Here is a 12,014-nt window from a genome sequence, read left to right as displayed (position 1 = left end):
GCGCCCGAGGGTCGGCCCGCCCGGCGGCTGCGGCCCCTGCGCGGCGCGTTCACTCCCTCACGCAGCCGCCCTCTCCAACTTCCGAGACTCCTCTTTGCGCAACTGCTCGGATTTCTCAAGTGCATGTGGCAACGCAGCCCAGCTCCGGGAAGGAACCCGCGGCGCTCCGGAGGGTCTGGGCGGCCCGGGGAGCTGTCACGGCGGGGGCGGGGGCCGCGAGAGAATCGAGGCGCAGGGGCGGGGGGTGGGTGGCAGGGGCGGGGGAAACACCCACAACTTTCCACGCCGGCCGCAGCTTTTTCGGCCGCAGAGCGTTTCCTCCGAGACCACAGCTGCGGAGCAGCCAAGTGCATGGGGAGCAACACTTCCCCTCGCGGTGGGAAGTAAAGGAGCCGTCCCGCCCCCGCCACCCCTTTCTCTCGGCGGGACCTGGGAGCCCGCTCGTCCGGCCGTCCCGCGTCCGCCTCGCGCTCTGAGCAGGGTAGGTGATGCGGCTGCGGGGGGGGAAGGGGGGGTGCGCCGCGGCCACGGCGGGAGGCGGGGACGCGGGGACGCGGCCTTGGGGGCGCACGGGGGCTGCGGGCACAGCTGCTCGCGCCTGGGGAGGGGACGGCTGGAGGGCGGGGAAGGACCGCAGGAATCCAGGGCTGGTGCTGTGTGTGTGTGAGTGTGTGTGAGTGCATGTGAGTGAGTGCGTGTATTGTGAGAGTGTGTGTGAGAATGTGTGTGAGTGTGAGCGCGTGTGTGAGTGTGAGTGCGTGTGTGTGTGTGAGTGTGTGTGCGCGTGCACGTATGATGGGAAACAATGCTCCTTCTAAAATTATTTTTAAAAAGATAAAAAGGCCGCAAGCTGGTAGTGTTTAAGTACTTAACTATGTAATTCAGCGACCTCTCTCCCCAGCTCGCCTCCCTCCTGGTTCCTCCCCGTTTGTTTCCCTTAGTGTCTTACCTTCGAGTTTTCCCAGATAACAGACATACAGAGGTAGGTCTGCATAATACACACTTTAATTGCGAACACAAACCATTAGAGAATCTGGGGTGAATTTTAAGCTGTCCCAAAGGGTTTGTCTAGATTTTGAAAGCAGTAACTTTTGAGGAAGTACCCATCCTCTCTTGAGGACAAACATGTAATATATGCTCATTAAAAAGGATACTTTAGACTGCCTTTCTTTTACAAGTCCCCAGATGGGAAGGGAGATAATGTTCCTCTGGATTCCTTAGCTTTTAAACACCAACTAGTAACAGGGAGACCAGACTCCCTTATAATCTATTTTAATTCATTTTAATTCAAAGGTCATCTCGAAGTAATACTTTCATCGTAGTTGATCATGTCACTCTCTTTTTAAAACTTAAAAAGACATCATTATTTCATCTCTTTCTAAAAAGAGGAAATAAATATATCATGTTAGGTATCTGAAATTTAAAAGTTGTAAAGGGTTCCCTTTTCTATAAGTAAAACAACATGTGCTGCTGTGTCTACTAAGTAAGACAAATTAATTGGAATCCAGGGATATTTACCGTAGAGTTAAGAGGCTTACTCAATTACTGAGAAGATGGACAGATGGATTAAATTCAGCCGGTCCCCTGATTCTCATTAGAACGCAAAAGCAACCCTTAAGGGCAAGAATGGATGTTGGTATTAAACTGGACATCATAAAACATAAAACACACAGAATTGCTATGTTAGAAAAAGCCAGAAAACAAATATAAAGCCACATAAGACTTGTTAAAATCTCTCTCCCTTTTAAATTTCTTAATACTTCCTCTTCTCTGGGGATATTCGAACTTCTAACAGATCCCAATACTACAGCTTCCGTTTTTGCCTTCCGAGTGCCTGACTTTCAGGTAACAAGTCCAGAAATCTTTCCTCTTTAGGGTCACTGCTGAGTGTCAGAGAATTCACCTTAAACATCTTGGAGAACAGAGATACTGACAAAACTTAAACATAAATAACATCCTCCTACCACTCAGAGGAGGTATGTTCTTGGTGGAAGACCTTTAAGTGGAAACAAGGGATAGACTGAGTTTTCAGATCTGGAATTATTTTGAGGTCTGACTAAGGAGTGCACAAGTAGCGGGATAAAAGGAAAGAAAATCTTTAATCCTTCCTACATGTGAAAGGCTGTTGAAACTCTGTCCTTGGCTTTCAACTGTATTATTTGGTTTTATTACTTAATCTCAGGGGGTTGGATTTGAGAGGGGGATGGTTTCTCAACGTTGCTCTTTTGGGCTGCAGTATATACTGTGAATTTAATCCATTTTGAAAGTGCAAACTGGAGAGTAAGTGGGGGAAGAACTAAGCTCCCAAGACAAAACAATTCACTGCAGAACAAACAGCAATGCATCCTTCCAGACAAGAGCATGGATTTAAGCGTAAAAGTGAAAAGTATTCGTGGCTGAAATCCCCAGTGAAAGCCTTTTCGGTTTTGCTTGGGATAGTAATGGCCAGCTCTGGGAATTCTCATCCAGGCCCGGCTTTATTTACTGTGTGTCTTGGACTGCCCAGGGGGAAGGGTAGGGTTAAGGGAAGTGGGAGGTGGGGCAGGAAGGGTGAGGAATGTGCAGCAGGTGGTGCCGAGGGGTTTGATTCCGATTACTTTGCTGTCCTGGCCAAGCGCCTACTTGGTGTTTACCAATAGCGCTCCAAGTCGTTTTGACCTAATGGCCCACGAAGTGAAGTGTGTTTTCTTTCTGGCTCTATCAGGGCTCAGGTTGGTTTCTCAGGGCTGAAAGCTGGCGGGCTGCTGCAAATTCCAGGCCATGCGTTTGGTTCCTGTCTTTAGTGTTTGCTGTAGGACCATCTTACTTACCTGTAGTTATTCTTCTGTGGTATGTTTTGGCCATTGGTAAAGGGTTATTTTCCCGTGAGTTGGGCTTAAGTAATGCCGATTCCTTCTTTCTGTCATGTTTCAATTTTTGGTAAAGGTGTGCCTTGGAAAAACAAATGTAGGAGGTGGATAGAGCTTCAGTTTGGAGCCCAGTAGGAGGGACCACCACCCAATTGGTTACACATGAGTGCGAAGGAGGTTGATGACAATAGGAACATGAAGCATTCATTCTAAACTGAGGGAAAAAGCAGAAGAGAGTTAAAATTTAAAAAATGCCTGTTTGCTCTTAAATTCATGGCTGAAGGATTATGATTTCTCCCAAATAGAGAAAGGTATTTAAAAATAAAATCGTAAAGAGTCAACTCAGCCGTGAAGTTAATGCTCTTCATGGCAAGAGCTGGAGCCTCATATGGAGTCTCTCAGTGGTAACCTGTGTGTCTTTGCAACATGGACTCAAACCTGACAAGATTGTGATGGTCTTAGCAGCCACGGTAAGGCACATTTGGAAGCAGAATGGTTATTGTGATGAAGAGTCAAAGAATGCTAGTGTTCGGAGGTTACCGTGTACATGCGTGCTTTTAAGTAGCATGGTCACTCTGCTGTGACATTGCTACAATTAATCTTTATAAAGTGGGGATCCAATTGTTCTAAAACCTTTGACGGATCCCAATGAACTACAATAACTCTAAACTCTTAGTATAGTGACTAAAAGCTCTTAAAAGCCCTTACTTTATAGCTTCCTCTTCCTACAAGGGCCCCTCACTGCATACTTTTGATTTCTTGCCCACGGATACTCATTCTGTTGGAATTCCCTCTTCCTGGAAAGTCCTCATGATTCTTGATGGTCTGTTTCAAGTGGGACTTCTTTTTGTAGAACTTACACAGTTCCTTGCCGAAAGAGTTAACCATTTCATCTTGTCTGTTTCTGTGGGGTTTTGAACACACTTTGAATAATAGTGTCTCCCACTAGCCAACTACAGTGGGTTCCTTAATGGGGACTTTGGTGGAGGGGGACCCAGCTGTATCCTAGTGTCCAGCCCTGTGTATGAAGTACATAGTAGACACCTGTTAATGTTTCCTTAGTAAATGAACAAGCACATCCATGAATGAATAAAGTACTAGTGAACTCTATACAGATAGTTATTTCCCAAAAGTTCATTTGAAAAATGTCTATTTGGACTCACAGTTTATTTTCTAAAAGTAACAATGCTACAAATCATAATTCAATTTCAAGACCAGTCTACACATGTCTGTTTAATTCCTACAACAGATGAAATATTGTGTTTTGTAATTATAGAGCAAAAGCAAAACATAACAAAAAGCTACTGTGGCATCATCTTTCTCATCCGGAAATCACAAAATATACTTGAGCTTAAAGATAATAGAAACAGTTATAATAGATACAAATTTTCCACAATTGTTTTTTAAATTATACTATAAAATCTGTAATCTATCAAATCCCAGTGGGAGGTCCTGGATTTGGCTTCGAGAACTGATGATGGAGCTAAATTTGGAGATTCTGTTGCCTATTGAATGGGTAATAATGTTTTGTTTTTTAAATCTATCTTTATTGATTTCAGGGAGAGGGAGGGAGAGGGAGAAAGAGTGATAGAAACATCAATGATGAGAGAGTCATTGATCGGCTGCCTTCTGCATGCCCTCGACTGGGGATCGAGCCTGCAACCTGGGCATGTGCCCTGACTGGGCATCGAACCGGGATCTCCTGGATTCCAGGTCCATCGATGCTCAATCTCTGAGCCACGCCCAGCTGGGTGGGTAATAATCTTAATCAAAGAAAATAGAAATCCTAAGTTTGGCTATTTAATAATTATCTTGAGTGCTAGTGCCGGAGAGAAACTGGGTTTAATTAAAGGGAATGTGGAGGTGGGTGGAGAGGAGGGAATTCAGAGGGCCACCTTCTTCCATGCTACTGATTCTTTATTATATTGATTTTCTCCGCTTCTCATTTGAGCACTTAGGCAAATTCAAAGTTTCTTCATGAAAAACAAACAAACCACAACACACCTGTCCTTTCTACAGTTATTTCTGCTGCCTAACATATTCAAGGGGGCCTGGTTGCCCTTCGTTTCAGCCAAAGCGGGCTCATTTCTTTTTCAGAGCAGTGATACCTTTGTTGCTTGCATACCTGCTGTTTAGCATGTAGATAATTTTTCGACTAAGAATGCATAATACTTGTGTCTCCAGCACTAGTCAGGTATCTTCAGCTCAGGTTGCTCTAATATAATATCTTTGAGAAGACTGGAAGAGCAAGCATTGATATTTAAGAGAGTCTACTCAGTTTTCTAAATCTTCCACGCTCTCTATTTTTTTCAGATTGCATGATCACAAATTTATCTACCCTGGTCATATTACAACACCTTTTTGTTACATTATCTTTACTGCACTGTGCTTTAAGATAATACTTTATTTTTTACTGAAAGTTAACGTATAAGAGATGGGCGGCATGCAAAATATGTTGGCACGTGTTATGTATTTCAATGTTCCTTATATAATGATCTCCATAAATTCTTCTTTGCTTTTACTGCTTTAAAAAATGTGTCCCTTCTGATTAATTGGTGGTGTTTCTTTTGTTAGAAGAAAAAAGAGACTAAGAAATCACTGGTTTCTCATTTTGGGTTTATCCAAGAAGCTGAACTAAACTGGATGCTCGGTTGCACCCTAGTCAAGGTTTTCTGACATGATTTGCATCCTTTTAGTCTTACTTTAGTGCATCTGTTATACTTATACCTTTTAAATAAGTTAGCTCCAATCTGTATAGAAACAGGTTGAATTATCTTTACTTTGTATTCTTTTAACTTTTTTTAGACTTGTAGTTAAATACTTATAAAGTGCTGTTTTATAGTTTAAGGCTAGTATTTTAGAACCAATAATTTTTCCAGATAATTTTTCTGGTTCCTTGAAACATTCTAGGTCCTATTTTTGTATTCCCTGATAGATGAAATGGCCTTGCCCCAAATGTTACATTTCTTGAAAACCTTAGAAGGAAAATCATGTTTATTTTGAAAGTATTATAAGACCCAACATGTCAGTTCTTTTCAATATGTATATCATAAATGTATAGAAGATAGACCTTAGGGATATCTTTAAGAAACAAGAAAAAGGCCTTCTTTTTCTTACAAATGAAATCTATTAATAAATTGAGGCTTATGGAGCTATAATTAGGGCTGTTTTCTGCTTGTCAAATTGAGTCTTCAGAAAAACAAAGTAATTTTTCAAATTCCCCAAGGTGGGGCAGGGGAAATAGCCTCATTTTTGTTCTGAAAATTTTCTCTCTCTTTGAGTCTCACAGACTCTCAGAATGATAATCACTCTAATGCAGCGATTTTCAACCTGTGTGCCCACTGGTGTGCTGCAGGAATTTTTAAAACATATGATAACTGACTATTCAGTTACGGGCACTGACCTCTTTTCTCTTAAATTGTCAAATAAGAAAATGACGACAGCCAACACAACAATAGCCCTCTGGTGTGAATGAATCAAAATTATACCTATTTTTGTCAGATTGGCAAAAAATATATAATTTTTGGTGTGCTGCAGAATGAGATGAAAAAGGTTGAAAATTACTGCTCTAATGAATTAAGTACCTGTTAAGAACCAGGCACTCCATGAGGTGTTTTTCATGTTACTTGTAATTCCAGAAGTGATTAGAAGTAATTAGTAATTCTAGAAATAAACCATGTTATATCTAATTCAGATATTATTATTCCTATTGTATGAGAATGTTTAGGCTCAGAGAGATAAAGAAGCTTACTCAAGGTAATATAGCTAGTAAGTGACATAGGGTTGAGAATCAAAATCATGTCTACCTGAAGCCAAATAGATGCCATTTTTACTATGCGACCTTCCTTGCTGTGCCTTTGTCTTTAGTTATTAATCTTAGAATTATAATCTGTGTGTTCTGTGGGTACAGACCCTGGTCTCAGCTTACTGTCCACAAACTGGCCTTAAAACTCTGTTGTAGTTCTTTTAGGGGACAGCATTCTTGTGCTGCTGAGTTAGGGCCCCTGGGATGAGCTACCACGGTCAAGGTTCTCTTATGAGAAAAGAGACTTCAGCTACTACGGGCCAGTAACAGAATCAACCTATAATGATCAGCCTGGCCAGATTTTATTTTCTGGTGAAAAGTAAACAGAAAAGGTGCAGCCCATGGGGCTTCAGTGATCTATCTCCATCACTTAATTCCCAGATATGGGGACATGTGCCCCAGGAACACTGTGTGTGACAGGTGAAAGTAGAGGAATGAGAAGGGGACGAGTAGTTCTTGGTCTGAGGACTAGAGACTCAACTTGGGGAAGCTGAAAGATAGAAGGAAAGATGGTTTTGTTGGGAATAACAACTGAGAAGGGGAGAAAAGTTGAGTTCATGGTGGCGGCAGTCATTGGACACACAGAAATGAAATGGGCAGTAGGGAAAGAGATTTCCAAAACAGTCTTTCTCAAGGAAGAACATTTATCACAGGAATTGTTGGAGTGCATTACACTCCTGTTTGTAAAGATGCCCAAAGAAGAGAATTCTCCATCTTCCTTGAGGGTCACCTGTGATTGTTTTATTGTTTTGGGAATATCTGGTTTTACAATTTCTCATATGAAGGAACTTCCAGCAAGAAAAGATGAACCAGAGGATTCAAAAGAGCCTGCTGTTATCTTGTTGTACTTAATTTCATAATCCTAGGCTTTACCTGTATTAGTATTGACCTCAGAGTTCCATTTTGATTTTTGTATCTCATTATGGTTTGTTATTGTAAAAAGGTCACATGCAGTGTTGATGATTTTATATAAATACATCTATGGGGCATATAGAAGGCTTCAGCCTTCTCACATTTGTGATTTGCTGATTAGAACCTTCCCTTTTTGACAACAACTCATACTTTCATCATGGAATAACTTTTATGTATCTATGGAGTTAAGTTCAAATTGGCTGGCTCCATGGGGGAGCCTTGGTCTTTGGTGCCTTGAGACAGGTGGAGGCCATAAGGAGTTGTCTGGGTGTGGAGTTCTAAGCACTCCTCCACAACAGATAGAGCTGCAAGAGGAGGAAGGATGAGGCAAAGGCAGGGCCAAGGTCATAGGATAACAGATGTGAGAAGCCAAGGACGCAGAAGAAAAGGCAAACCCAGACACAGTACTGGGAGGTAGAAGCCAAGGGAAGGGAGACAGTGGTTGATGTTGCAATTAATAATTCAGTTTCTGTCTAATAATAAATAACAATTATTAAAGCCTTACTGTGTGCTGGTTATGCCAAACACTTGTCATGGGTTATCTTCTTTAATCCTCACAGCTCCCACATAAGTAGGCTCTATTATTATCTCTCTTTTAGAGATGGGAAAACTGAAACTTGGAGAGGCTTAGTAACTTACCAAAATCACACAGCCTCTAAATGGTAGAGCTGGGATTCAAAACTAAAACATCTCATGTTGAGGGAGCAATCTTTACCATTATATTCTGGAATTGGACATGTGTTCCAACCAGGCTCTGATATGCACCAACACTGTGACCTTGGGCCGGTTGCATTAACCTTGAACCACAGATTTTCTCTCTGTGAATATGGGCATTTAATAATACCTACTTCATAGTGTTATTACAGGTTTTGAATTTATGAAGTGAGTAATGCATGTCAAAAGCCTGGAAGGTTATCTGGCACCTGGTATTAAACACTTATTATTATTAAATTAAATGATGAACATAGGAGTCCTGAGCAGTATTTTTCAAGCTGTAGGTCTTGGTCTATCAGTGGTCATGAAATCAAATTAGTGGCTCCTGATCAACATTTCTTTTCCAGTGAAAAGGAATAAACTGGAATGAAATAGAATAGAAAGAAATCAGGGTTCATTACATGTAGTAAAAGTAAGAATTGTTTCATATGTTTTGATTTCTGTGTGTGTGCGTGTGCATCTCACATATTGGGTAAAAATGAAAAAATGTACTTCTGATCATTGATAGCTGTAAACAAAAAGTACTATATATATTTTAATATATCTAGATTGATTTCAGAGAGAGGAAGGGACAGGGAGAGACAGAAACATCAGTGATGAGAGTTGTCATTGATCGGCTGCCTCCTGCATACCCCCCACAACCAGGGCATGTGCCCTGACGGGGAATACGAACCATAATCTCCTGGATCCTAGGTTGATGCTCAACCGCTGAGCCACGCCTGGCTGGGCCAGAAGGTACCTGAAATAATCCTTTAAAGCAGCAGTTTTCAAAGTGTGGGCCCAGAACCAGCAGCATCATTTTCACCTGGGAACTTGTTAGAAAGGCAAATTACTGAGCCCCACCAAGGCCCCAGCCCTTTGTGCTTGATCAAGGCCTCCAGGTGGTTAAGTACAATTACATATTCAAAAATGGCATTTGAAAATCAGGAAAAAAGTTAGGTAAGGGTATACTTGTGAGTGGTTAAAAGTACAGGATGTACAGTACTAAGGATTGCGTTCTCCACAGCATGCTGTCCTGTGTTGTGTAACTCTGGTTTTGTGTAGCTGTTTCCCCTATTTTTCTATGCCGCTTGCTCCTAGGGCAGGTGGGTAAGTCCCAAAGACATCAATTAGTATATAGGTAGGAGAACACTGAGTAGTTAGATCCTGTGCTTTCTTCTAGAACTACAAGATAAAAACTTAACATTCTTTGTGAGTAGCCCTAAGCCTTGAGTAAGTTGTGTTCAATTTGAAACATTTTAATAATAGTCCAGGTGCCTGAACAACTGTACAGTTAGAAATTAAATTAAGAATTCATTAAAAAACTGCACTCAATATTTTACTAATTGAAATATTTATGTTGAACAGCACATGTAGAAAAAGATGATATTTATAATCTAATTAATGTGAAATTAATACTGATGATAAAAAATATTTTTATGAAAATAGAAGAGAAGTGAGATAAATTTTTATACTGGGATATTTTCCCCCTTAAGAATGTGTTTAAGATATTTATTGGTTGTATACCATTATTTTAAAGACAGAGCAGGTAATATGGCATTGACCAGCCTTTGTTCATGCTTTTTATGTGATTTACTGTTTATTTGGTATTTTGTTTGGAGAGTATATTTACTTTAAGACTTAAAAGTATCCTCTTTGATGGGCCTGGAGAGTATTATGCTAAGTGAAATAAGCTAGTCAGAGAAAGACAGATACCATGTGATTTCACTTGTATGTGGAATCCAATGAACAAAATTAAGTAACAAAGTAGAAACAGGCTCAGATACAGAGAACAGACTGGCAGCAGTCCGTGGGCAGAGGATTGGGGGGCTGTGTGAAAAAGGTGAAGGGGTTAGGCAAAAAAACCCCCCACAAACGATAGACATAGAGAACAGTATGGTGATTACCAGAAGGAAAAGGGGGTGGTGGTAGAGAGGAGTAAATGGTGATGGAAGCAGACTTGACTTGGAATGGTGAACACACAATACAATGTACAGATGATATAGAATTGCACACCTGAAACCTATGTAATTTTATTAACCAATGTCACCCCAATAAATGCAATTAAAAAGAAAGTATCTTCTTTGAAAACACAGCACCCAGATTCACTAGAGAAGACTTGAGAACTTTTTTTCCGTTAAAAATAATACTCACTTGGACTTTTAAAAAGCAGCTTTTTAATAGGTAATATATTAACTTTTCTTAGTGGTATGTGAAAATATTTTTGAGGACAAAAGTGTCAGGAAAAAAGAGTGTCAAGGTAAGAAAGCCTACCTGCTGGCTCACCACAGGTAAACTTTCATATTTAAACAGTAGCTTGAGAAATGTTCTGAAAGATCTTTCTGTACTGGGCATTGTATGGTTGAAGAAGAGTGGAAAGGGAAAACAGCTAGCTAGGAGGGTGTGTGCTCTGATTCTATTTCTGGTATTAAGTAGTATCTGTGAACTCAGGTAAATCGCTTAGTTTTTCTGGACTTTAATCTCCTCATCTGTAAAATAAGGAGATTGGAGTAAATACTTTCTAAGATTGTTCCAGCCTTGAAAAAGTCCCTGCTTCTATATGGTAGCGTGTTCCTTTAGGGCAATTGTAATAAGAATGTGCTATGTGTATGTACTGACAGGGCTCAAAAACTGGATGTTTGACTTTAGAGAGGAGTGAGGTTCTGGAAGCAGATTACATGATAAAGTTTAGCCAGACCTTTCTTCTACAGATTTCATGTGCCAGTGGGCTAGTTTTCATCAGCTGTGGGTTTGGGGCCATGGGTGGACCACTCATTAGGAGGCACTTGAATAATCCTGAAGATTATTAGGAGGCACTTGAATAATCCCAAGTTTTTGTCATCACAATGATTGGGTGAAGCTACTAGCATTTAGTGTCCAAGGTTCAAAAATGCCATATATCTTGCAATATGTGGGACAGTCCCTTATTACAAAGAATTTTCCCTCCCCAAATGCCAAGAACATCCCCATTGAGAAACTAGCTAATGAAGTTAAAAAATAGAGTTTTAACTCCACTTTTTATAGTCATCTGGGAAGTTAGAAATGAAGTCTTACACTTTCTGCTGTTTCAGTTACACAAATGCAAACAATATCTATTCTTAGATGACAACTGGTGTTTATGATGCATGGGAGAGAACAGCCTCTAGCTCCCTGCACTATATATTGACTATGCAGTAAGGAAAGCAGTAAAAATCTCTGCTCTGTTACTGTAGCGTGCAAATATAACTTGAAGACATACTAGGAATAGTTCTTTTGAGTGTGAAGTTACTAGTGTGCTGATGACAGCCAGATTTTTAATGAAGTGGCTTACGGAAGTTTCCATTCAGTGTAACTAGACATTTCTTGTGTTCACATAAATACCATGGTTAAGGCATTAAGTGCATAGGTTTGATTCTCTATAACAAGTACCACTTGCTTAACAGCTCCATGCGTGATAATGAGTGACAGGAGCACTTCCCGCACCTCCTCTGGCCTCCTTCTGCACTTGGGTTGGCCTTGAGGGTTCTGGGTCAGGTAAGGAAAGAGCCCATTCAGCAGGAGTGACCCATTCAGGACTGTCTCAGGAACCCAGGTAACGTTTTCAGATTTGAGATGAGTTTTGCTTGGAATCACTTAAATCACAGGATCATTTTCTTAAAATTCTTTTATCTTTCGTCTCGCGTTTGTCAAGTTCTTGGTTAGTTAATGTGTGTATTTGTAACTGATTGTATTCAGCTCTCAGATAGTGTGAGTATAAAAGGTGGTGTACAGATAAA

The 12,014-nt window shown here is 40.7% G+C and overlaps 1 protein-coding gene across 1 annotated transcript in view; it reads left to right on the top strand.

The window, feature by feature from the left end:
• Positions 1-258: 258 nt before the first annotated feature.
• The window catches only part of ARHGAP24 (Rho GTPase activating protein 24), a 416,254-nt gene continuing 404,498 nt past the window's right edge, over positions 259-12,014 (top strand). The window contains exon 1 of the mRNA XM_087826703.1: positions 259-481. The gene's annotated coding sequence lies outside the window, so the exon portion shown is untranslated. The remainder of the gene's footprint in view (positions 482-12,014) is intronic.

Source organism: Miniopterus natalensis, chromosome 1 (genome assembly GCF_054644295.1).
Source record: "Miniopterus natalensis isolate mMinNat1 chromosome 1, mMinNat1.hap1, whole genome shotgun sequence".
NCBI lineage: Eukaryota > Metazoa > Chordata > Mammalia > Chiroptera > Miniopteridae > Miniopterus > Miniopterus natalensis.
The sequence above is the reverse complement of the archived record's forward strand: the minus strand, read 5'-3'. Positions and strand labels throughout refer to the sequence as shown.